The sequence below is a fragment of the Rissa tridactyla genome, chromosome 7 (assembly GCF_028500815.1).
Source record: "Rissa tridactyla isolate bRisTri1 chromosome 7, bRisTri1.patW.cur.20221130, whole genome shotgun sequence".
Taxonomy (NCBI): Eukaryota; Metazoa; Chordata; class Aves; order Charadriiformes; family Laridae; genus Rissa; species Rissa tridactyla.
In genome coordinates, this window is record NC_071472.1 from 13,698,846 (window position 1) to 13,725,408 (window position 26,563).

The window sequence follows — 26,563 nt, forward strand, 5'->3', positions numbered from 1 at the left end:
TACTGCAGCTGTAGGAACAGGGCTGGGGTGTTTTAGTCCTGTTTTGTGTATCCCTGTCTGAAATGGAGCTGAATCCCAGTTAAAGAAATGGTCTCCAGCCCATCTGCCAAGGGGAATTCAAGCAAGCCCGCCACCATTAGTTGGTGGTGACCAAGGCAAGGAAGCAACTTAACTTTCACTTCAAATCCAGCATGAATCATTTTTAACACCCTGAGGACAAAGTGGCAACAAACCGTTGACTCACTTTGAAACTCAGCTGGCTGGTGGCAAATGGCTTAGAGCAACCTGTGAGAAAAGGAGCGTTCCCATGTTGTTTCTGAGGTCGTGCCATGCCCTTTGTGCAGCTCAGAAGCCACAGAGAGCTGCTCGTCACGAGCGCCAAGAGCTGTGCGTGATGTGCAGTGGCCTCAGCTGAGCGTTGGCGGGTCGCTGCGGAGGGAGGTGGGACCACCACAATCCTGCCTGGTATGCACAGCCGAGTGTGTCTGAACGGCAAAGAGGGTCCTGCTGTTTCATGTGAGAGTGACACAATTTTGTACTGAGTCTTGGGCTGGTTTTGTTTTGCACTTTTCAATTCTCTGTTGAACAGTTGAATTTTCCATCTAATTGTGGTGATGATTATGGTCACCTGCTGGCCAGCTACACAAGCAAAGCAATTGAGAAAATGAGCCTTTTGATTCTTGGAGAGCCCCATTTTAGAACAATGCAAAAAGTTTTCCTCTCTCCTGAATGTCACTGAGTGGCATTAATCTGTCACCTTTCAGGCTCTTGTGCTGTCCCTCTTGGTCTCTCTCAGTGAGGAAGTCCTTAAAAACTATAGTTAAATGCAAACCCTCTGAGCCCCAGTGGTGCAAAGAGAAGGACCGTGAACCTGAACTGAGAACCTGCGCCAAATATACGAGTTCATTGGGGTTTGGTAGTTGTGGAGGAGAACTAGCCCAACTGCTCAGGTCCACCAGGCCCTGCGGCGGGGGGGGAGGGTCCATCAGCAGGAGGGAAGGACCATCGGGGTCCTTTTAAACTTGTTTTTATAATGAAATCCTCATGACATTACAGCATTGTGGAAGTCAGAAAACTCCAAACCATCAGACTCCTGATAAAATCCTGACCAGTTGCCGCCAATCCTTGTTGAATAAATATGGGAATATGTATGGAGGTGGGTTCAGGTGTAGAATAAGAGATAATAAATATAAAATGCATACATTAAAAGAAAGAAATGAAGTTTCACTTAGCAGCCACTAAGCACTGGAAGAATGGTAAGAACTTAAACATCATGTGCATCACTTGGTTAATAATTGACCTAAATACAGAGGTCTGTTGTGACACTGTGTGTGTTGTCTGTAGTGTCTGTTTAGGGTGTATCACTAAGCATAAGACAATTTTTAACTTGATTCTTTCTGTAAAGATTTATAGCTGAAGCCAGGACAAGATATTAGGTAAAAAATTAACAGGCCATTTCGGTAGTCGGGAGCACAAGACACTAAATCCCATCCCGGCAGAGCGCTGAACCCCCAAAGCTCCGAGGTGCACCCCCAGGGGTTGTTTTCAGCCGTTTTGCCTGTCACCTTCAGCAGCGTGACAGGTGGGCTGAGGGCAAGGAAGCCTCTTATCAGTAAGTGTTGGGGGGAAAATGATGGCCTTAATTAAGAATAACACCTTTTTACCCACACATTTGACTTTTGGGGAGGTCTTGAAAGGCAGCCAGGGCTGGAAATCCCCTTGCCACCAAAGCTGTGAGACTATTCCAGGGAGATGCCCGCAGGTGTTTCTGTGAGTTTTAGTTTCCCAGATTGTTCCATGGTGGGGTCAGCCTTACTACCACACAGGCAAGGAGCCCTTCCTGCACCTGGTCAAGAGACCTGGCTTTATAAATTAAGCCACTTCCCTTCCTAGGTGGCTGCAGGAGAGGCAGTGTTGGGGTAGGAGGAGGGATGCCTGTCCCAGGTGAGTGGCCCAAGTTGTGTGTTGTTAACCACTAGTGTGTACTGTGCTTCTTGATGGGCTTTATTATGCTCCTTAAAGGTCTGTCCCAGGTCTCACAGTGTGAAATTCCCTATCGTTTTTCTCTTTCTGCACCCTTAACAGCATTTTCCCCACTTCTTTGTCCTTCTCTCTCATTTTATCAGGAGCTGTGCTACCAGGCTTTGCCATCATAGCAATAGGTGAGACGTCCTTAGCAATGAACCTAAAGGAATAGTTTGGAGAAATTTTGTGAGGGGATCCTCTAGTGATCCTGGTGGTGTTTTTCTAGTGAGTGATGCTCCATCTGCTATTTTTACCTTGTTCCTTAACGGTCTGTGTGACCTGAGGTTTTGTCTATCTAGTCACGTAAACAAGGAAACTCATTAATTTTGCTCATTCAGAGCAAATTTCATCCTACCTGTCTAGGGTATAAAAAAGGGCACACAGACAAGGAGCTTTCAGACCCCCCAAACCATGAAGCCCAAACCTTGGGGTAGACAACAGCTAACAGCTGCTGTAAACTGTGCTGATCCCTCCTGATGTGGCTCACCTGTGGGTCTTTGATCTATTACCAGCCCAGTGCTGGTTGTGTAGTGCTTGGCATCGGTGGGAGCTGCAGAAGGATGCAATTAAACTAATTACAGGCTGGTGATTTTGTACTCAATGAGATAATTACTCTTGCAAACTGGCAGTATGGATGAAACTTGCTCGCAGCCTTAATATCATGTTTCACCCTCTTGCCAGAATACGTGATTGACGTCAACCTGTGATTGTGACAAATGCTGTAAACTCATAAGCTCATAAAATAATTTAGCATGGAAGGAGTCTCTGAAAGTCATCTGGCCCAGACCTTGCCCAAAGTGAAGCTAGTCCAAAGGCTGCTTGGTGGTTTGTGGGGTCAGCAAGGGGGGAAGCCCACGGCCAGTGCTAGCCAGGGAATCGGACCAGAGATCATAATGCCCCATTCTTGCCTCAGATAATCTATGAATACACTCACTAAAAAAAGCTTTTGTCTTTCCAGTGTTGGGTGGGAGAAAAGTAAAATAACACAGGCGTGCCAAGCCATAATTATCTTTCAGTTCATCCCTTAAGAATGACAATTTAAAAATTAAATTGGGATATATTTGTTTACTTAATAATTTTTCCCAGCAAATAGAAAGAATATAACTTGGCAACCACTGTCTACTAAATCTGGCAGTTCTTGTGGAGATGTAGTTGCCAGCTAACCTTATAACTTGTCACAATGGAGCTGAACACATACTAATTGCAACTAAAAATCAAAGGTTATACTTGCTAACCGTATTGCTTCACAGCGCGAGGGGTCTAGTGGGCTTTAAGCTGGGGTGAAGGTGCGGTGGATGAGATACACCGTACTGTGTGGAGGCATTCCCGCCCTGCATGTGCTGTGGCGCAAGGCAGCGTATGCTGCCTTTTGAGCAGCTTAGGATACCTGTGCCGAGAAGACATTAAATCTCCAAATTAGGATCTCACACAATTGACTGTGTGTGCTCAAATTCCCAGTTCTGCTCACTTGCTCTGGTGCCCCCGGTAACCTGGATGTGAGAAAGGTGCATTAACTCAGCTTTTTTTTTTTTTTTTTTTTTTATATATGGTAGAAGAATACACAATCAAAAGGAGAAATGGCTGCAGAGTTGGTGGGTAACAGAGATATTTATCGTCAAGTTTTACAGGCTTGAAGTAAATGAAAATGCAAGTCGTCTTCCTTTCAGTCCTTTTTAATTTGAATGGAGAGGCTGCAATAGGCAGGGCTGTCTACTGTGAAACCAAGATAAGTCTTACAGGCTGAGTCTGGCTCACAGGCTATAAGTGTAAGAAGCATTACATGGTGCCTTCATGCCTTTCCTTTGAAGGAAAGCATGGTTGTCTGTCTTCCCTTCTAAAAGGGGGCAATTCTAGCAGGTGCTTTGGCAACTTCCTTAATCAGCTGAGTTGTGACCATGGGCTCAAACACTGAAAAGCCCAGTCCTAAACGCAACACTCTCGTGATGGGCGTATAGGATAGACCCTAGGAAGGCTTTGACCTTTGAAAGGCCTAAAATGTGGAGAACAGCGTAATCTGATGATAATAAGAAAAAAAGTTATATATTTGGGGTTTTTTCCCCATTTCAAATCTTACCTGACACATTTGCAAGTAGTTCCTGCCAACATTACTGAAGATTTATGGGTGCCAGGGTCTGCTGTGATGAAATGTGTAATACATTTGGATGCTTCAGTGGTGTTTGTGTGTCATCGCCTGTTGTTTGTACAGACTAACCAGTCTGTCTTTTTTTCTAGTTACCAGTTGCACTGATTTCAAAGGGACTGCATGGAGGAATAAACCTGAGCAGCTCTATTGTGAGCTCTTTTAGATGGAAACCATCTTTTTGTTCCACCTTAAGTCCAGAGGTAGCACGTTGAGCCTCTGATCCATTGCTATAGAAATAATTCCAACATGTCTCTTTTTTCTTTTTTTTTTTTCTGAAAGGATGAGTGAACAGCTTGTTTTCCAAAACATGTAAATAATAGTGTTGTAAAAAATATTTTTTTTTCCTTGTGTCAACTTCACTACTTCAGTAGTAAATGCTTTTGTGGAATTTAATTTTAAACTTCCCTCAAACAGTCGACCTGTGTCTGATATGGCTTTTGAGAAAGGGAAGACTTCTTTCTTTTTCATAGTTGGCAATTACTTTTTTCGAGTAACCTATATTTAGGGGGAAAATACCACTCAAAACTGTGACTCAACAAATGGTAAATTTAGGTTTTGCCATTCGAAAATACTCCTGCCCCATTTCCAAAATGGGATGTTCTGACACAATTCAACACACTTTTTTTTTATTTTTTCCTTGGCGAAGCATAATTTAATTCATTGTTCACTTCAGTAAATGAAGGGCAGCAGAGCAGGGTAGAACACCAATTGCCTAAGGTACATTTTTGTTTATTAAGTTATTTAGCCTGTACGCTTTGTTCTTGCTGCTTCGAGTATGCAGACTGTCTTCTGAAAAGGTACCTGACCTAGTGGCTTGGCCAAAGCACCTCCTGGTATATTGCAGTTGTGCATGCTGCAGGTCTTGGCGTAGGAGGCATGTGGTTTTGGACAGCATGTGACATCTCTTGTGACTTCAGCTAAGAAAGTACAAAAAACCCAAAGGGCATCACTCATTTTACTACTTGAACTTTGGGCAGACTGGCTTGCCTAGCTCTTCTTGTCCCTTAGATACTCACATGTCCCTCATAGCTAAATAGCTTCTACTGATGGACTGTTACGTGTTCTTTCCCCATGTACCAGGTTTTTCTCAAGAGCCTGGAGAGGCTAGGAGGTGCTCTTCCCCTCGTTCAGTGAGGGGAAACTAAATCAAAGAGATTTAGACTTAGAGCCTCTAAATTACTTGGGCACCTGACTCACCTCCACACCATTTGGTGCCTGGATGCTATAATGGCTTACCCGTGGGCTCAAGTCTATGGCAGAGTAGAGATTTGGTCTGTAGTCCCTCGAGTCCCAGTGATTACCCATGCTTCAGGGGAGACCTGTTAACCAGGTTCAGCAATTCCTGATTTCCGTGATAATAGCTACGAGTCTTGACGACTCCTGCTCTAAATAGACAACAGAAGTCAGTGGCATAAGGTGAGAATTATAGCTATGGCATAAGTAGAAGGAACTCTTAAAAACCCATCCTTGGATCAAGTTTTTTAGTGTTTCCCTTTCAGGAGGAACGAGATGAGTATGCAGGGCTTCCCTGTATAACCTGGACTTTGCTGTAGCTACGCCCGGCACTGGACAGGGGCATTGACGAGACCAGTGGAAGACGGCATTACACTGGATAAATCTGAGTGCCTCCTGGCTATGGTTGCGACAACCCAGGGAACAGCTCAGTTGAGGTCTGTAAGGTTAACAGGAATTTACTTAGCATTAGGTTTAAACCCAGTCGTTATTAACTAGCCTGTGACATGTTTCATTTCTTTACATATTTTTAATGCAGTGCCTTTGAGAGCACTTGGGAGGACGTGGTGACTGTTGGGGGGGAATTTAACATTGTCAAGGGTAAGTTTTTTTCAGTGTGTGAGAGGCAGCCATGTTTGGTGAAGATTCCCTAGTCCTTGCAAAAGTTGCTGGAGAAAGGGCGAAGTGTGGGGTGTTGTTTTTTTTTTTTTATGTTTCTGTAATATCTGGATGGACTGTTGGGGGACTGTCTCTTTTTTTTTTTTTTTTTTTTTTTTTCCCCTCCCTCCACTGAAACCCTCATATGAAGGTTCTGTAATGTCAGCATAGCTTTGGCAGGATCCTGGGATGGTACCTGCACCAGTGAAGCATGGCTGAGCTCTCTTTACCACAGGGAGAAGCTGTGCACTGTATGATTGCTCAGTCTTTGAGTTTCCCATATGCTGTAACCCAGAGAATCACCTCAGTGTTGGTCAGTGAAATAATGCTGTCTGCTGGAGAACTGGTCAGGGAAGTGCTTCCCACCACACAGAACCAAATATTCAGCACATATTCTTGAGCAAGGACTTCTCTCTAGCATCACATAGCATGTGATACACATGAACATTTCTCTTTGAAGGGCTGCCTCTGCACTCTGATGTTCTTAAGCAGATTCAAATAGTTCACAGGTTAATGAAATATTTTCCCCAAGTAACTGTGACTAAGCTATTGGATTGGTTTTGCTTAAAAGCTACAAAATTGCGTGAGGTATATGTTGTCCTGCAGCAGGAAAACTAGAATGTTTCTGTCAGCTTCCTTGAGGGTCACTGGAACAATACTTAGAGATGCTACCAAAGAGAAACTCGTGCTGCAGCAAATAGTGGGTGAAATCATTCAGGAGTACTCACGCTCATGGCAATTCTGCCTTTAAATCTATTGATCTTTCTTTGTGTGCGCTCCTTTTCCACCTAATTTGGCACAGCTCTATTGCCACTTGGTTGCTGATATTACAATGCAGGCGTTGATAAGCACTTGCCAGCATTCAGAAACTTTTCCATTCCCACACTTTACAAGCCCTGGCCATTTTTCAAACCTGTCATTTGAAGCCGTTTTGAATCATGGAAGAACAATGACAAGCGAGGAAGAAAGTGTTACTACTGATATTTATCCGAGAGCCTCCTTTGGTGCAATTAAGAACTGGGGAGATAAAAAGTGTGGTGGAGAGAGAGCGTATTTGGAAGACGGTCATGCATGGAGGTTAGAGGCCTGTAAGAGAAGCCATACAAGTCCTGGATTGGCACCAAGCAGGTATAGAGTATCACACCTTACAGACTGGGCCCTCCACATGGGAAAACGCAGCAAGGGAGAGCCCTGGGACAAAGGGCAGGGATCCGTGGCTGCACCAGTTCCCACTGTCACGGGAGATTTAGGGCTCAGAGGTGGGACTCCCTGCCCTGTGCAGGCAGGAGCAATATTTCATCTTGCTGCATGGGTAAGGTAGGAGTCACGGGCAATCAGAGCACCTGCTGGTGACATTTCCAGCATGCGCCACCCATGTCTTCAGAGACTTTGTGAGCTTGTGAACTACCAAGAGGTGAAATCCTCATGTAGACATTACAATGAGCCTGCTTTTCACTGCACAGCAGATCAAAGTAAACCATTCCTTCTCCCTGGTCTTGCATGCTGCCTGGGTTAGCATGTGGTTTGGCCAGACAGTCCCAGTGATTGATGTGAGTGTTAATGACCAAGCTTTTGTATTGTCCAACATTTGTCTTTGATGCAAGAGCTCACCACACACTTTTAGGTAAAACCAGAAAAAGCTTGCCATGTGGCTTTTTCTTCCCCGGTATTTTTTCCATTTTGTTCTCCTTTTAGTTTTCATACGTGTGACTTGCACTATGCCCACTGTCAATCCTGCACTGCTTGTCTTGGGATGAGACCTCAGGATGAGGTGTTTGTGGGTTACCTGGGGATGGGCTCTCAAAAGAGGAGGGGTTTGGCTGCTGCACTGACCCAAAGTGTATTCCCACCCTGCATCCCATGCCTGCCTGGGCTGTGGCGTGCTGCCTGCACTGCGTGCCGGCACAGGGTCTACTCTAGGTTAGAAATAAATGGCTGGTTTTGGCTTGGGAGAATTTCCTGATCTGATTCATTCCATAGCCACAACAATGATTATATTGGTCCAAGACAGTGTGTTTGAGGTACTGGGGAAAGAAATGTATATTCAAGCACGACAGTAGCATTCTTGAATGAAAAATGTGTATCTTGTCCTCTTAAAGGCAATACCAGAGAGGTCAGAAACAAAGGTGTGCTATACCCTGGAGAGTTGGCTTCTTTTTCCTGTGGAGTTTGACTGAGGGGACAGATCTCCATGTACCAGCATCTCCCTCAGCCTCCAGCAGTAAACCCTGTGATGGTTTACCTTCATCCCCTTCCTACTGCATTGCAAGAACAAGGCTGTGACTTCTCTCTTAGTGCCCCCATCGCTTCTCATCACCCAGGGTGTCTCTGGCATAGGTGGTGGTGAAGTTACATGGTGAAAGGGTTGAGTGAACAGAGCACTTAAAGAAAAGTGTCTTTTTATTTTATTTTTTTTTTAAGCGGGGTTAGTTGCCTGATCTGATTCTTAATGCCTCCATCCCAGGCTGCTGAAGCCCACCACCAGGAAGGGCTGGGGTGTATGGCTTGGCTGTGGCCCTGCAAAGGCCAAGGCTGCTTGCAGCAGAAGCTGCCACCAGCAGGGCAGGCAGATGCTGGGGACAGGGGCAGGTTGTGTTGAAGGTGGCTATGTCAAATGGGTAGCAGGACTGAGGTGCCTGACCTCCCAAACAGCAGAGCTACAAGGGTGGAGCTGGTCCTCTTGACTCTCTCCTGTGCCATTGCAGGCATTCATGGCCAAGGGCCAAGAGGCCATGACCACCCTTGCTGTCTGCTGCTCCCTTAACCCCCGCTCTTTGCTTCTCTATAGGGAATTTGAGCATGGGCTCTGGAAGCTGCTTGTGGATCTGAGTGCTATTGTCAGCTAGGGAAGAAACAATTAACTAGTAAGGGTAGCTTAAAAAAACCCACAAGACCATAGAGACACAGAACAAAAGTTTATTGAGGGAGCAGGCAGCAGCATGGATCCAGAGCTGCTCGTGGCTTCCTGCTGCAAATACAGTGCAGCACATGGCATGAGGAGATGCAACCCCAGCTCCTTACCTCTTGCACTTTAAAAAACAATACGAGGAAAGTTATTACTTGCTATGAACTATTATTTAATCACCCAGTGGAGCTCTCCCTGTTTTTATGCTTCCACCAAGTACAGCTCCTTAAAAGACAAACAAATCCACGCTCTCTTTTTCTTTTGTTTTCCCTTGAGAGAAAGCTGGAAAACAGCCAAAGCCCCCAGTGTCTCTCGATGACTTTGCGAGAGCCCTTGAAACGTCATGCTATGTAAAGCTTTAGGATTGCTCAAACCAGGAAACCTCACACAAAGAGCCCTCACTTCTATCTGCAACAACAGACATTGTGTCATTGGTTCTTAAGAATAAAGCTGCAAAACAGCTTGATGTGGGTTTTTCTTTTAACCAAAACCAATTTGTTAAAGAATTCAAGATGTGCCATTTTAGTAAAGTTCATAGAGTGTGCAGAAGTCTTAAGATCTTCTACCTGCAGTGACACAGAAATGCCAGCCCCAGTAGTTTTGCTTAACTTCTTATGTGTGACTTATTCCATAAGGTTTGAATCAGAACTGCTGTTTCAAGATGAGTTATGACTGCGTGAAGCTCTAGCAAGACCGCAGAGGAGACTCAGTGCATGTGCTTGTTAATCATCACAGGTAGCCCTGCTGTGGCAAAACTACTTTCACATGGGATTTGGCAGCGCATAAATACAAACCGGGAGATGCGGTGACTTGGCAAATGTGAAAAAATTGGTGCGTAGACCAAATCCTTGCACTGCAGTATTTTTTTTGGAGGTGTTAACTGGAAAAAAACCCCAAACTCAGAGTGCCTGTCCTGCAAAGCGGCACGGATCGCCGTTTTTATTTAATCCTAACTTCAGTGTTCCCGCTTGCTGTCTGTTTTGTGCAGCAAAATGGGAAGGTACCAGCCTGTTTCTTCCTTCGGAGAGGTGGCGGATGTGTGGGAAGATAGACTCGACTAATTGCTTTGAACTCAGTGCAGTGCAAGTTTTCCTTAGTGTGCTGACCATTTCGTATGAATGAATGAATCAACTAACTTGCTTTAGCCTGCTCCCAGGCCTTTTTAAACCCAAATGCTGATTGCAAGGGCAGGAAGTTCATCCTTGTAAATCCTAAACAAAATAAGGGCAGTGATAGAGAAACTGTAGATTTTTCATAAGTGAAGGAAAAAACCTGCTAATCACAGCAGATTTGGGATGTTGCCTTTCAGAGATGAAAAATTCACCTTGATCTTGTTTTTAGCATGGGAGTATTGCTTATTGAATGCAATCAGTCTTTTCCTGGAGGAGTAATGAATGAGAATTGATTAGGAACCAGTTTTTGCCAGAAGAGTGTCTATGTCATTGAGCTTTTTGGTAAAGAAAGAGTGGATTGAGTTATCCTGTGATGGCAAACTCAAAGTTGAAAACAAGACAAGTCAATTCAATGATTTTTGGCTATGAAAGGGATGCAGGCACATGCTATGATATGTGATGTTCTTCAGCATGACATATCTAAAGGTGCTTTTATATGCTGTGACTATTTTTAGACCATGCATCTTAATTCACAATAGGTCATCACTTGTATTTCACTCATATCTCACTTGACCTAAAGCAACTGGATTCCCTGAAGGGATGGGAAAGTTTTTAGGTAGCAGGTAGGGTATAGGTAATCAGGGCAAGGTTTGTAGGCAGAGGGTAGGGTAGAAGTAGTCTGGGCAAAGTTCGTAGGTAGAGACCACGCCTCTTCTTAAAATGGCTATTAATAGTTGGAAAAAGTTTTCAGGCACAAAAGAACACTTTCAGAAATACTATCTTCTCCTTACAGACGTTGCCTTAGACCATCACAACCACTGCTGTTTTCTCAAAACATTAATTCTTTTAGTTGTCTTCAAGAGTTACCCAAAACACTTCTTGTGTTTCCCTTAATTTGCAACTCAAAATACAAACAATATCAACTTTGGCTTGGGTTCAGCAATAATCCTGATAAGATTTCTCAGGAACCTAAACCAAACAAGTTAAAAGTCATCGCATTGACGCACTTCAGTGGTATACCAAAATATATCAAGATGTCATTTATGACATACTTGTTTTCTTACTTTGACTCAATCCAAAGACATAAATAATTGTGGATTATTCATCATGCTTTAAGAAAAAAAATAATGTTCTAATCATATGCTTTGGGTTTCTTTCAGCATTCTGCTTTTTGCTGCAGGGTCTGGAAATAATTAAACCTACTAGATTCCAAAAGAAGTGCATATGGAAAGAAAATCTGGAGGTAGAACTTCGAATATCTTATATTAGAGTGAGGAGTGAATAAATAACAGATAGAGATGAACTAACCTGGGGATCACTGGCTTTGGGCCCTGGTTTTCTATAGCTGATGGCTATTCGCAAGCCGCTGATGAGCACTGGGTACTGTGGATATGGCTACTGATGTGAATAGTTTCTGGGAACAATATCTGTTTAGAGAAGCACCATGTAAACCCTTCTTGACTGGTCAATGGGCTTGTGTTTTAAGCCATGTCAATTTGTTCCTCTTTCCAGATCTCTGCCCTGTCCATTGCGGAGGGCTTGGTTCCTTACAGCTGCAAGCATTGTTTTCACTGCATGGTTTACTTGTGGTAAATGTGCCTTGCTCAATAGCATGGAAAAATTATGCTCTGGCCTGAACCAAACTTGTACATGCAAAGAGCCCCTGCATGAAAGGCTGCTCTAACTTGAACATCGTTTCTGTAGGTCTCACTTGTTAGAAGAGATAGACCCAAGGTCTACATAGTGAATGACCCCAAAGCTGGGGCATTAGAAATCTAATTTAAAACCACCTCTAATGAAGACACTGAGCAACTTAAGAGATGGTTTTAGAGTATCCACATGCTTAGTAACGAAGAGGCTAAGCATGACATTACAGTCTTCTTGAAGTCACATGAATTAGGAATGTTGAGTAGTGTTTGTTGGGAATGTAATTGCATATGAATTAGTCTACTGATGGTGGGGAACAAAACTATGGTGCATATACACTATTACTATCTCCTGAAGGGCTTCCAAATAATATTAGAAGATAATTATCTGTACAGCTGGGTCCTCTCTATCTACTTTTCAAACCTCTTTGCACCCATGTGGACAAGAATTATTTTTTTTTTTGTAACCTGGGCATCTCCAGGAATATCCAGTGCCCCATGAGCTTGGAGGAAAAACTCTAATTATTGCATCACTCCAAAAGCTCAGGACTGGAAACATTCATACACCTCCAAGGCAGGAATATAATTCCTGTAATGAACCAGATTCCTACTTGATATCTTGAGGCCCTCTAAGAAAGCTCAAGGGAAGGGAAGGTGTTTTCCACTCTTTTTTTCATTCCTGGCTATGTACTTGGTGGTATGCCTGTATGATTTGAGAGCTATTGAAATGGATTCTCAGAGTCAGGATGGTATTTCGGTGGTGGATGAAACAATAATATAACCGTCATATCAATGTTAGGCATTTTTGGATAAATTATATAGTAAACAAGGTAGTGGCTTACATGCTCTGAGCAGTGATATTTTTTTTTAGTAACTCTCAGTCATTTTTAATATGTTTCCCATACACAGATTCCTTCCGTTACAAGCCTTGACCTGATAAAAATCTGGCCTTAATATAAATTGATCTTTTTATTTCACAACATCTAGCTCTTAAGAAGAGGAGGACATAGTGGTGACATGTAGAATGTACCATTTCTTCTTGGCAGGGGTGGGCATTTCACTTCCCAAAAATCAAATCAAGATTTATAACAAAACAAACATATTTTATTGAAATGAATGGGAGGCGGGTGCTGGCCAAAATGAGTAATATGCTTGTAAGAACCCTCAAGCTTCTTCTCTGGCTGACTAGATCCATCCAGAGAAAGCTTCTCCAGCTCCAGCATCAACACACAGAAAAGCTTTTGTAACTGCAGAAGTACCTCTGGCTCCAAGCATGAAAAAGGCAAAAGGATGAGAGTGGAAGAGGGCGTTGGTGACAACAAGGCAGCTTAGCATTTTGTCTGGTCTCAAATATTGGAGAAGCTGCCTTGATTTTTTTTTTTTTTTTTTGTGGAAAAAGAAGGATTTGTGGAAGATTCCATGCTAATGTGTTATTTATACTTCCCCTGATGGGGGGAGCACTAGGGAAGCCCCCTTTTTTTTGCTGGACCCAAATCTCCTCTAGCAGAACCGTCCCCTTTCCTTCGCGCTACTGCAGTGAAAGCAGTGACAGCAAAGCTGAGCAGAAGGAAGAAGGACGAAGAAAGAGCCAGAGGCTGAGAGTTGCTTTGGGACAGTGTTGCAGGCTTTGGTCACTAAATTTCTTCTTTCTTATTCATTGCTTTCTTTTTTTTTTATATCGCCCCCCAACCTATGTCAAACTTTCTTAGATAAGAAATGCCAAGGGCTTGTTTGAGAGAGACACTCCCATTAAATTTTCAACTCCTAAGCATTACTGCCCAGCAGCAGTCCACTTCAAGAACAAGTCTGAGCCTCGGCCTTGGTATATCCCGGCCCTTTATGGAAAGGTTTTTTTGGGACAGCAGTGCTGGTGAGGCAGGCAGCTGCATGCAGGAAACCAGCCTGGCCATGGGACGTGAGCAGGACCGGTGGCCAGCACTCTGCATGGGACAGGTGGATGGAGGGGTGATGTGGGGAGGCTGTCCGCATGCAAGCTGTGGAGGAAGCTGTCTGGGATGGGCTGTGAGAAGGGAGGGCTGCGGGAGGTGACAATACAGGCTATCCCATAAGTCCAAATTGAAAAATACTTTATCCCACCCGGCAGGTCTGAGGGGGCTGTTTGGTGCCATGCCCTGCTTGGATTCAGCAGTGCAGCTTATTGCCAGCGTCATCAAGAGCCGTGCACGTTGTTAGGACTGCTTGTAGTCTTGGTTACACTGTTCTACCACAGCCCTAATCTTTGCAGAAATAGGCACAGAAGCAGAATTGAGCCTTGCCTCTGTTCGTGATCACACTGGGCTGTAGCCCTGCTCCTGTACCTTTGATGACTGACTGTAATGTCTGTCAAGCACCATATTTGAGTAAACCTGTGTTTTGACTTCCCACCTGGGTTCCCATCCGCACCTACCCTATGTGAAGGGGCCTCTCCACTCTGCAGCAACCTGTAGGCCTTTGTGGCCTGAGCTGCTTGAAAAGGAGCAGAGGTGCAAAGGGAACCCCCCAACCCATTGCAGAGAAGTGATGCTGTGTTACCCTTGCCCGCTCCTGTCTTTTGGGTCCTCCGTGGCTGTGGTTTGGTTTCCACTAGCAAGGTTTCACAGGACTGATCCTTCGTATCTGACTGGTCTGATGTCCTCAATGCTCATGTGTGGTTGGCTGGTGGGATGTCTGAGGAACAGCGTCTTCCTCCTTGAGCTTCTGCAGAAATGTTATATTTCTGTAATGAGGTATGTTCTTTGCATGTCAAATGGCACGGGACACTTTCACAGCTCCCCTGGCAGCCTGCAGCCTTGGCATATTGCATAATAAAGAGCTGCCAAGGGCAAGCATTTAGATAAACATAAAAAAAAAAAAAAACCCTCCCTCATAGGCAACTGCCAGAGTTTGGTGCCAGATTAATCAGAACTCCCCATTGTCTCCCTGAGACAAATGTTCTGATTAAATCTATTGTTGTTGGGCTTGATGGGACAACGTGTTACTGAGTTACATCATAGCTATAATGTGGAAACTGTAACACAGCACAATTTATGATGGAATGTTCCCTGGTATTGTTCAGAAATATCACCACAGAAGAAGTTTGTGGGAATGATTATTTGAAATCTGCTGGTCTAACTGTGGCTTGAGCCCAGCTCCAGGATGCCTAACTAGGCTCTGCTCCACAGCTTAAGTAAACTACTTAACCTCCCTGCCTCTGCTTCACCCTTTATTAGAAGTGGTGCTAAAGTGTTTGTCTGCCTTCTTGCAAGCATCTGTTTGTGTTTCCAACTGGCTGTGGTTCATGCACCAGTGCTGGTGTTGCAGGCTCTTACCATGTGCATCAAACTGGTTGTTTTCCCTTCCTTCTCCGTCTAACCTGGTCATGACGTTCTCATCACTGCGGCATCTCGGGGATGACTTGGAGTGACTATGGTGGCTGCCTGCTCCCATTGCAGCGGGGGGAGATCAATTCCCACAGCTGCTGTGCTCCAGACCCTCTGCTGCCTGCTGGGGCTTGGAGCCATGAGGTGTGTTGGGGGCATCGTGGGTCTGCACCTTGACTAAAATAGATAAGGCATTGCATGTGAACCGGGAGCAGGGGCAGAGAGTAAACCAGAGCCACTGTGTAAGGACCGCCTGGTACTACACATGCAAAAGACGCAATTAAAGCGTGGGTTGCACAAGAGGCAACAGTGACGAGGCCTTAAAGCAGCCATCGCAGGACATGAAAAAGGTGGGAATCAGACTGTCTCGTCTAGCCACCTTATGTGACTCTTAATAAAAGACATGTATATCCATGAGAGACATTTGCTGCATGGGACCGTACCCAGATTGTGTGGCTCCAGTCCATCTCCACACAGACTGAATCCTGCTTGGTTCCTGGGAGTCCTTAGCTAACAGGGCTTACACATGTGACAAAGCACGCCAGATAATTTGAGCAACCTCGCGGTCATTGGTATTAAACTGACCTCTGAAATGCAGAGAGAAGGTCAGCTGCCTCTTTCTCACTGACAGTTACATGGTCACGTAGGAAAACGACAATGTTTGTATTGAGTGCCTCCTCACGCTTGGTAACTGCACGCAAAGAATCAAGATGTCTCATCGACTTCAGTTGCAAGGGGGGGAACTTCTGTTCATTCTCAAATCCCTTCCTTTAATTTTAGGGCAACTGGAAATTCAAATTCTTATTGTCATGAACAGTTACTTATACGTGAGGTTCCACAAAACAAATTAAAAAAGATATCGACATGTTTCCTCATGGGTTATGTGTATGGCTCCATTTAAAGTCCAGTTCTGCAGTCTGAAAGCTCAACGCTCAACTCTCATCTCTGTAAAGTGTCATTTGGTTAGGGGACAGGAGACTCAGGAAAGCAATCAACAAAGCCTACAGTGTCTTAATTGTAGTTTGAGTGGGATTTAGCACGTCTTTTTTTTTTTCTGATAGCGAATCAGAGGGTCTTATCTTATTTCTACAATTGTGTGGGATGCTCTAGGCTCACAGACCCTGAGGAAAATATTTTCCATGATGCCAAAAATGCTCTGCTTTGAAGGACCTCCCTGACCTGGCTGAGTCATCTGCTCAAATGCTTTTCTCCCTCCTCAAGCTGTTTGGGGTGGAGAAGAAAGGTATGCATCTCAGAGGCGTGCTGGTTGCTGTATTCAAACCGTGTCTGATTCATTTGAACACTGAGTTTGATCAAAAACAGTCATGGCGTTGCTCAACTTTTGCGTATGGAATTCTGTTTTGTGAAGCGTAAGTGTACAAAGTACATTAAGTGTATTATAACACCTCCTCATTTACAAGGTCTTATATCTATGAAGAGAGTTATGGTCAGCCACAACTTATTCTGGGATAGAGGCCTTCAACTCAAAGATGCACAAATTAATCATGCAAAAGTAAACATTTTGTAGTTACATGAAACACTGATGTTCTCGAGGAAAGACTTTGTTTTAAGGCTTTTCTGCTATAAATGGCCAATGTAAACCTGCAGGACTCCAGAGCTGAGAATAGGGTGGGTAAGAAAGATTTCTTTATGTTGCTGGGTCTTTTCTCATCTTCTGCTGTGTTGGGGTCAGATGAGGCTGGGCAGCCGGGTGCGACCTGGGCTTTAGCAACATGTGAGCCATGTTGAGATCAGTTCTCACTGGCATATCTGATGCTGGCTCATCCAGTCTGGCTGTTGAAAAGGAGATCCTTGACCTTCAAACTCATTATATTTCTAAACAAAGGAGGAGAATGGGCAGGATCAGTGGCTTTACCTGTGCTTGGTTGTAGCAGAACACCTTCCTTTCCTTTGCCTCTTCTCTTGTCTTTGCCTTTCTCTACATTTTTCTCTCTGCTTTTTGTTTTGTTTTGCCTGGGTTTGGGGGGACGGGGGGAGAAGGGAATTCTAAGCTAAAAAAAAAAATTACAACCTGTGGCATCAGCAGGCAGCTTTCATGTTGTAGTCTCTTGGATTTTATTGTTTTAACTCTGTTAGCATTTTGGCCATAAACACACCACTCTCACTCAAGACACAAAGACCGTGCTGTATGTTCATTTTGCCTGGCAGTATGTCCTTAGAAAATAATAGGTTTCTCTTTCTCACATGTGTTTGGAGGAGAAGCTAATTGGAAAGGAATGTAACATATGGCATTAGCCACGAATTGCAACATAACAGCAAATCTAAATTTGGTAATAGTGGAAGGGCATAAGCCAAGTACCTAGACCAGCAGACAATCATTAGTGTTACCAAAAATGGTTTGTCAGTGATAGTGAAACAAGTGAGAACAGTTCAGCTGACAGCTTGAATATCAATATTAGGACTAGAAGTGTAGACAGAAATTAAAAAAAAAATAAAATAAAGTGATAGAACTACTTCAAAAAGAGAGATGACTGCATGGATTAATTGCCTCGTCAATTGATGAAGTTAGCTTGAACTCCAGCTGGTGAAACTATACCACTGACTTCCATGAGCTATGACAATTTATGTCCTCTGACAGCTCCCTTTTGGTGGCCATAGTGAGGCCTTTGTTTAGATCTGAGGATGTGCTGTGCCATTCAGATCTGACATGTCATCTGAGCTGCAAACCCAGCGCACCGGGAACGGCAGAAGATGTAAATCTTCTGCCGCAGAATGTTAAATCCATTAGGGTAATAAATTTTCTCTGTGTATGGTAAGCAAGAGTTACCATGCCACTTCTCATCTTGTGAGTTAACTGCAGCCACTGACAAAGGCAGGGAAAATGCGTAGTGTTATGGGATGTATCCTTGGACAATTCAAATGGGCTACAATGAAGGAAACTGCTGAAAACGTGTGTAGTGCTGTGAAGACTGTGTTCAGGACAATGTGATCTAGGAGTGTGTGTTCTCACCTCAGGAGGGGAAGAATAGAATAGTCTAAAACTGTTTTAGGAATATCTGCTCAACACGGTCGCAAAGACAGCACAAGAAATAGAAAAATATTAGTTGCAGAGGTTCCAAAGATGGAAAATTATTGACCCAGAAACTCTGCTTCTTCCAGAGAGCAATGAAATTAGAGGAGGTCATAAAGACAGAAGGAATGGGGGAAGGAAAGTCTACCAGCAGTGAAGCTGATCATAGCATCTGGGCACTGAAACTAAATACTGTAGCAACATATAACCAAGCAAAACAATGATCTGAGTTGTTAGTGTGAGACTACCTAGTGATATTATGCTTTTGTGATCAATTAAAATCAAGGAGGGAAAGTAGCTTAACAGGCAGAAGGAGCGAAGCCTTCCTGGGGGGAAAATGAGGGGAATAGCTTCATGTGGGCAAAGGGAATAAGATGCCTTCTAACATTAGGCAAGACATTAGTGGTTGACAAGAGGAATAAGACACTAGACTCATGCCTTCAGAGAGCAATACGTGCCAATCGTTTGACTCAAGGATACAGACATGGCTTTTGGTGGATAACAATATCTGCTGGGATGTGACAGTGTAATGCTGTTACCAAGCATGCTGATTTAACTGCGTGTTTTTCTCAAGATCCAGGCTTGTTAAATGTCCATAACTCCTATTTTTTATGAGATAATTTACTATGCTGTGCCTTTTCTAGAAGACATTTATCAGACGGAGACTGTCAGTGGTCAGAACAAATCTTTCCTTGAGGGAGAACTTAAGATATTTTGGATGTAGTCAGATGATAACTTTAGCTAAGTTGAATGGGGCTCAGGAGTCACTCTGAGCAGAACTGATTGAAAGAAACCCTCTGTATTCAGTAATGCAGCTCCACACAGTTCTCTGCCTTCCAGAAAAATGCCATCTCCATTGCCTGAGAAACTGAAATGCTTAAAATAGGCAGTGGCTCTGGAACAGCATGGGGCCAAAAGTAGTTTGACTGTGACGGCCAGAGACAGAGCCTGATCCTTTTGTGTCCCGATGCCTGGCAGAGGCAAGATGTTGACATGCACGGGCTGGGTTTCCACGGGAAGAAGACCTGGATGTGTTGGCTGATAGGGAGCTACGGCATTATCCAGTAAAGAAAAATGAGACCTGGTAAATCAAACAATGCCAAAGCCTGGTCTCAGGCTCTGACTGTCAGCTGTCCATGATGTTTCATCTTGAGTGCGCTCCGTGGCATGGCCTCGGGTCATGCCTGGTGTCACCCTCCCAGGCAAGGGCCAGGGGTAGTTTGCATGCTCTCCTCCACTGAGGATGCCTCCCAGGAGACAAGTCACCCCCTAGTCCCACTGTGATGGGAGAGAAGGCTTAACTGCAGAGGCGTAAGGTCAGCAGAGCCACATGGCCTGTTTTACTCACTGTCCTCAGGGCCAGGACCCCAAAACAAGTCTCATGACTGTTGTATGAAGGTTTTTGCTCATAGGATCAAGGAAATTTGACACACCTGGACACAGGAGTGTCTGCTAGCACTGCTCAGCTTTCTCTGGGGCAGCTTAGATTTGAAGGTCTATTTCAGTTCAGCCACTCTTTGAAGGAAAAAAACTCAGGGATAGGAAATAAACTGAGTGCTAGGTCCTGCGGCTGCTCCGTGCTGCCTGGCACTGAGACCTTTCCAGGTAAAATGGCAAACCATGCTTAGGAGTCATCCTTAGCTAGCCAAAGCTAGGTGTCTCGTCTAAGCTAGTAGTATCATATCCCATTATGGTCAGGTTGCATGGAGCAATTCCTCCAGCCTGCTTTAGGTCTCCACATCAATTTGGGGTGAATTCTCTTCCCCCATCCATATGCAGAAGGAGCCTAGGTGATCACCTGACACTGGTGACTAATTTTCAGATGCTGGAGATGAATTAGTGCAGCCCAATCCCCCTTAAGTGTAACCTCTTTTCCGGAAGGTGGAGATTGCCCCTGCTCTACTTCTCTCCAGGCCCCTCCGTGCAAAGGCTGTGTCTCTACCTGGTTGTGCTCGTTGCATGGATGGGTCGCTGTGATGTTGGTACAGGGGGAGCATTCCTGTGGCGTCATTTTAGACAGACTTCTTGTTTAGCTTGATATTATCTGTTTATTAATATGCTTACAAATCCTGACTTCCTCTGATCTTGGTTTCTGCCATTCCAGGCATTTTTATTTTTAGTTTTCTGTTACACAAAATGTCTGCAGCTTTTAATGGGACAGCTGTGTATCTTAACAGGGCTAAACATGCAAACTTCAAAATCCTTTTAGGAGTTATTTTATTACTTTAAAAAAATGTTTTCAAGTGGCTTGTTGTACTACTAGCAGTGAGGCCAAGCGGTTATTTGCCTAAGAAACACCTTCAGGTCTTTTAAACCTGACGGCACTGTGGCCTATGTGACTGTCATCCCTGTGTCAGATGAACCGCGTCCAGCAAAAATACACCTGACATGTGAAATAGCCACTTTGTGCTAGCTCCAGCTGAAGGAAGAGAGAATAAAAATATAGATTAATTTCTCATTCAATTTAAAGAACTGCACATGCATTGCCCTCAGAAGGACACCTTTTCTTATTCCACAAGCACAAGGCCTTTGCCCATACAGCAGACTTGACTGATGTCCTCCATGTCACTGTTCATTTAAGACCAATAAAAATGTCTTGGGACTTTCTTTTTAATTTCAAATTCTCAACCTTTGTAGATTCTTTCACCTACATTTTTCTGTAATGTGTTATTGAGGCCCTTGATGGTGCTTTTCAACAAAACCCTGCCAGTTACTGCAACTGCCACCTTGAACTGATGGGAAAATGCCATCCTGACCTGACTCTGCTTTAATTACTGTTAATTCTCAGCAGTAACTCTGGCAACTGTGGTCACCATTTGTTCTGAGATCAGACAGGTTTTTTTCTTGATATAACAGTCATACATATAATCTCTGTGGTCTCTGCTCCTCTCTGCTTTTGTCAAACCCTGTCGAGAAAATGTCCTCAGTCCTGCACTCTACCGCACATTTGTCTTCAATGTGTTGAGCGCGTAATCTCTACAGTTCTGAACTGGGGGCAGTATTTGGCAATATACATCAATAGGGGATTGTATGGTACATGAGGATGCAATAGTTCTTACCCCTAAGCCAAAGCAGCGTTCCCTGTTTCAGCACGTTGGCACCACTGTGATTAGCGTGAATACACCAGACACTTGTCTCTGCTTTTCCTGCTGCTCCAAGGGGACTGAACCAGTGTCTCATTTTTGTGTGCCTGGAAACATTTTAGTTTTATGTTCCTGTGTCCTACTGCAGGGCTGGCGCTTTGTGAACTGCCTCCAACTCTTTCTCCAGATTTGCCTACTCAGGCTGCTGCAGGGACACGTTTGCAAAATAGACTGCAGTTTCCTTTCTGGGCACATAATTTCCCAGCATCACCTGTCACCTTCAGGACTCCTCATATCCCTCTTTACCTGTTTCAGTGGGCATGTCATGCAGATGATATCATGCAAATTATCCTGGCTGCAATCAGACTGTGTCCCACCCAACACTAATTTCCCTCTCCCTAGGGTTTACCTTGAAATTATCGTGCTAATTTCTTTCTGCAAGCTTTGCTTTGGCCACGAGTATTCTTTGCAAAACTTCCCATATCCTCCAGACTCTGATGGCTTCTCTTTAAAGCAAGCTAGAATCAAAAGAAACTCCCTACAAACATTATTTAGTGGCTTCTGGTGAAGCATGTCAAATGCTGAGCATGAGCTAAGCAACTGCCTGTGGCAGGTGGGGGCACACCTCAGGGAGCCGTGTCCACACTCGTCCTTGTCTGGGAAGCAGAGGCTGAGAAACATCTGAGGTGGCTGCGTAGATGTCAGGGCAGATCCTTGGAGCAGTGCCTCCGCTCAACAGAAGGTATCTTTGTGCTGCGCGCCTCCCCCGTGCTCTGGCACTTGGCAAGAGAAAACACTTACGGGTTCCTGATAGCTGGAGGTGTCAGTGGATCTTTTGTTTCTCGGGGCTTTTTTCCCCCACTAACCCATGTGCATGGATGGTTTGAGGCCAGAATAAAAGATATTTTTAGTAGCCAGCTCTAGCCACGATGACCTGAGGTGCTCTCTGTTTGCTCAGGAGTAGCATTTTCCATTAGTCTCCTTTGCCTGCGGTTATCAAATTTACTTGGGTCAGAAGACGATTATTGCCTCATAAACACAAGTGTTCTCCAGTAAAAGCCCTGGTTAGATATGATGGTTTCTGGCAAGGATTAACGCGCAGGTACACAGTGTGCCCCCATGCTGCGGTGCCTCTTGCGCAGCAGAGCCATCCCTTGGTGACAGCTGTGTAACCAGTGAGCACCACGGCAGCCTCCCCGCTACATGCTGCATCCTGGCGGGTGGGCACCTTCAACTCCCAGGGCCTCTGAGCACCGAGTGTGGGCTACCTATGAGGGCAGGGTCTGGCAGGGCTGTGGGCAGCGCGTTAGCCACTACAAACCACCTTCTGGTCCTCCAGCCCCATGCAGACTGGTGTCTGTGTGCGTCCCTGCTAGCAGAGGAGGTTAGACCCTGGCACGGGACCTGCTGGTTGTCCTTGCTATCTCAAACAGAAATCACAGAATCATAGAAAGGTTCGGGTTGGAAGGGACCTTAAAGATCATCCAGTTCCAACCCCCCTGCCCTGGGCAGGGACACCTCCCCCTAGACCAGGCTGCTCAAAGCCCCATCCAGCCTGGCCTTGAACACCTCCAGGGATGGGACACCCACAACTTCCCTGGGCAACCTATTCCAGTGCCTCACCACCCTCACAGTAAAGAATTTCTTCCTAATATCCAATCTAAATCTACCCTCTTTCAGTTTGAAGCCGTTACTCTGTGTTCTATCATTACACTCCCTGATAAAGAGTCCCTCCCTATCTTTCCTGTAGGCCCCCTTTAGGTACCGGAAGGCTGCTATAAGGTCTCCAAACTCCTTCGGTTTCTGAATATTGTCCAGGTGGATGTGCCCAGAAAGACTAGTCTCGTGACAGGGGTACTTGTCCAGGTTGCATGCTGACATGTGGCTACTGTGCAGCTGGGCAGTTCAAAAGCATATTAACGAGGCATTATACCAAAATATATTATCTGTGAAGAGTACCCTGCAGAATCCAAAATCGAATATCAGTTTAATTCAAGAGACATCTGGCTGGGAGCTACATCTGTGGCTTGTTATGACCAGTCCTCCACGTTTTGTTACAGGGCTGTAGGACCCTTTGCTGCTGAAAATGGCTGGAGGCATCAGCGGCAGTGGCTGTGCAGGGGCGCGGGCACCGGCCTCTGGACAAATGCAGCAGCTGTTTGCAGAAGGTCTTTGTGGTAGTGAGGCAGGACCCAGGGAACACACCATCTCTGAGGAAAATGTATCCCTGTGCTTCGTAACTAGGGTCGAGTTAGGTTTCCCTTCCTTTTTCTGGGACGCAAATGCTGAATATCCACACCTCCTGGCTGCTGTTATGCTCGGCTAGCGTGGAGCAATTCCTCTGTAGTTCTGGTTTACATCTCTGGTGACTTCCAGTCAAGAAAAATGAACTAAAACCAGAAGAGAGGCAGAGAAACACGCCCAGGACACTGACATTAATAAAAAGGGCTGTATTGCACAAAGAAGGTGAAGGAACATGACTTGTTTGTACATTGCTGCTGTATTAAACAAAGTAAATTGGCAAATGATGGGAGTGGACATGCCTTAGTTTCACTTCTGAAAGAGACTTTCCTACAGGTGCCAGAAATGGTGGGGGCTGGACTGAATGACCTAGTGGGTCCCTAGTTTCTAACTTCGGTCAGTGATGTAAACACGAGTGCATATAAGAGTCTCCTTTGGAAAAAGTCCTGGTAGCACTAGTATGATTTCTGCCAGGCTTTGGACTAGTCTGTGGAGATTCGGGTTTGCCGGAAATGTCTGGCATGACATTTCAGCATGTCACTGCAGCTTGCTGTACTCCCTGCACGTGCATGGTGCAGACATCCCTGCCGGGCGGCTGCGGGAGGACACTGCATGTTGTCACTTCTGCATCTCCCTTACCTTCTCTGGTGTGTGGCTACTCATCTGAAACTGTCCGAACTGGCAAGGGAGCGAGGATTTTGCATGCCCAGCTTAAGGTATGGCATCAGGCACCCTCATTCTTCTCCTGACAGCGTTTTAAAGTAGCAGCATATAAATCCACATGTCACCTGTAGAAAAGTCCCTGGGATTTAGCAGTAGGAGGGACCATGTGCACCTAAGAGTGACACGAGGGGAAGCAGCATCTCCGCACTGCCCGAACCCCCCCTGCCTGTCCCACCTCGACTGGCACTTGCCTCCACCTCCGGCTTTGTGGGAGGTAATTGGTGCCGAGTTGAACTGAGGACACGTTTACAACCGTTCATACTTTTATATTATGGGTTATCTGAGATGAAGTTTATAAGTGTGAAAGTATAGTAACCCCAGACTGATGGCAATCAATGTTATTGGCAAATAGCATCTACTTATTGTCACTGTTGGGAATAGTGTCCAATTAAAAGGATTTCCATAGCCACCCAGAGTGGTGTTTCAAGGGTCATTTCCCTTTAGCTTTCCTTGCAAGAGACTGATTGCTGATAGAAAGGACATGAATTTCAACCTGTTTGAACTGGTTGTAACCAGTTTTCCGTAAAATACCTTACTGTTTTGAAACCAAGGAATGCTCTTTAGAAAGGATGGTGAGAAGGGGATGGCATACGTTCGAACCAATGTGCTTGAAAAAATTCTGTATGTGCTTTTGCATAATAAACATCCTGTATGCATGTGTCTGAGTGCATACTTCATTTCATTTACATAGCGCTCTGTAAATAATCTTGAGCCATTTTTCAAGAGTCAAACAAATACCTACAGAAATATCATATTTTAGTGCTGTTTTGATCATTTGTTCAGTATTATATCCATTTTTGCTCATTCAGTGACAAGGTGGAAATTATTCACGCAGAGATATGGTATTGGAATTTTATTGCTGTAATTCTTCTGTTTTATTTTTAGAGCCAGGATATGCAGTGTGCAGATGCTGACACTGTCTGGAAAATATTGTCTTCTTTCTTTTACCACAGTGACTGTTGCAGAATGGTCTGCCACTCATTTTTGAAAAATTTGAGTATCTATATTTGAATATATTCAGCAATATGCAGTCCCTATCAGAGCATTGACATCCTCTATGAAACACAGACTTCCTCTGTCCTAGTTTTAAGTTTTTAAGCACCCATGAACAGAATTTCATATGTGGCATATTTAAAGAGACTCTAAGTTGCTTTTCTGAGAAGACATGGATAATAGCCGGTTATAGAGGTGACCAGTGATGTTTTCAGCCAGGGCCATGATTTGCACACACATACTCACGCTCACACAGGCTCCTTCTTACGTGGGCTGTATAAGCCCACAACAGTTCCTCTAGCAAACGTGGTCTGCAGTTTGAGTTTGCAACTTTGCCCCATCATTTATGTGTGCTGACAGCAATTTTTACACTTAGGGACAATTACAAACCTAGCCAAAGGCTGCTCTTTGTGCAGAATTTCTGAAATAGTGATGAACTCCCTTGTTCCTGCAGGAGCTTTCATAAAAACCTTCCCCATAGTATAATCAGATCATCTTGTTTGGATTTGCGTGTTGTCAGTCTAGTTGTTGCTCCTGCTCGTCTTTAGTTTCTAATCTAGCTACAAGCTGTGAGTTATTTGATTTGGTCCTTATGGTGGACTGGTGGAAAAACTGAAATGCATTTAGGATCATATACTGTGCGGCTGAGAGTGAAAAAGCATGCCCAGTTTGGAAGTGTGCTTTTTATGAACTCCTCAGTGATAATATGAAGTACAAACTTGAAATCCCTGCCAGAGCGGTCTGAGAAACACAGATTTTATGAGATACTTAAGGAATTTGCAAAGATTTTTGAGGGTAGATCCAACAGTCGTTTCAAATATATTTATCTGTGACCCAGAAAAAATTGTTCATGGGGTTTTGTGATCTAACGCGGCTTGTGCTGTAGACATTCGCAATGATTTTAATAACTGATTCATTACCAGTAGTCCAATTCTACTCACAAAAGACAACTTTAACGGGCGTATGAGCTCTGAGAGGGCACTTCGATTACATTACACAAATGAGATACTACCATGTATGAAACAGCCGCACGACTTGTATTTTTACTTCAGTTAAAATATAACCACGGCATAATCTCTTGTACATGGCTGTATGGGACTGAATCACGTGCAGCAGGCACAGACATAGTGGCACGACCATAAAGTTAAGTGGTTGTTAAAGGATTTAAAATATGGCCCTCAAAGACTTAAAAAGGCACTTCTTCTAAATGTGGGGATATTACTCTCTGCAATTCTAGTAATTGTATTGTATTATGCTATGTTATATTATGTTATATTTTGCAATACTCTTTTGAGTGCTCTTTATGTCACGGCCAAAGCAACTAGTGTGTATTTGAAATGTAGTTCTAAAGCGCCAACGGTGCTTTTGGAAGTTGGCCGCGTTTCAGTGGTGGTGGAGTCTCAAGCGTGCAA

The 26,563-nt window shown here is 44.4% G+C and overlaps 1 long non-coding RNA gene across 6 annotated transcripts in view; it reads left to right on the forward strand.

Moving 5' to 3' along the window:
* Positions 1-1,459: 1,459 nt before the first annotated feature.
* Positions 1,460-26,563, forward strand: part of LOC128912747 (uncharacterized) — an 81,562-nt gene continuing 56,458 nt past the window's right edge. For 5 of the 6 annotated variants that reach the window (XR_008467752.1, XR_008467748.1, XR_008467747.1 and 2 more), the window contains exon 1: positions 1,460-1,612. This is a non-coding gene — a long non-coding RNA (uncharacterized LOC128912747). The remainder of the gene's footprint in view (positions 1,613-26,563) is intronic. The other variant, XR_008467754.1, reaches the window with a different exon arrangement.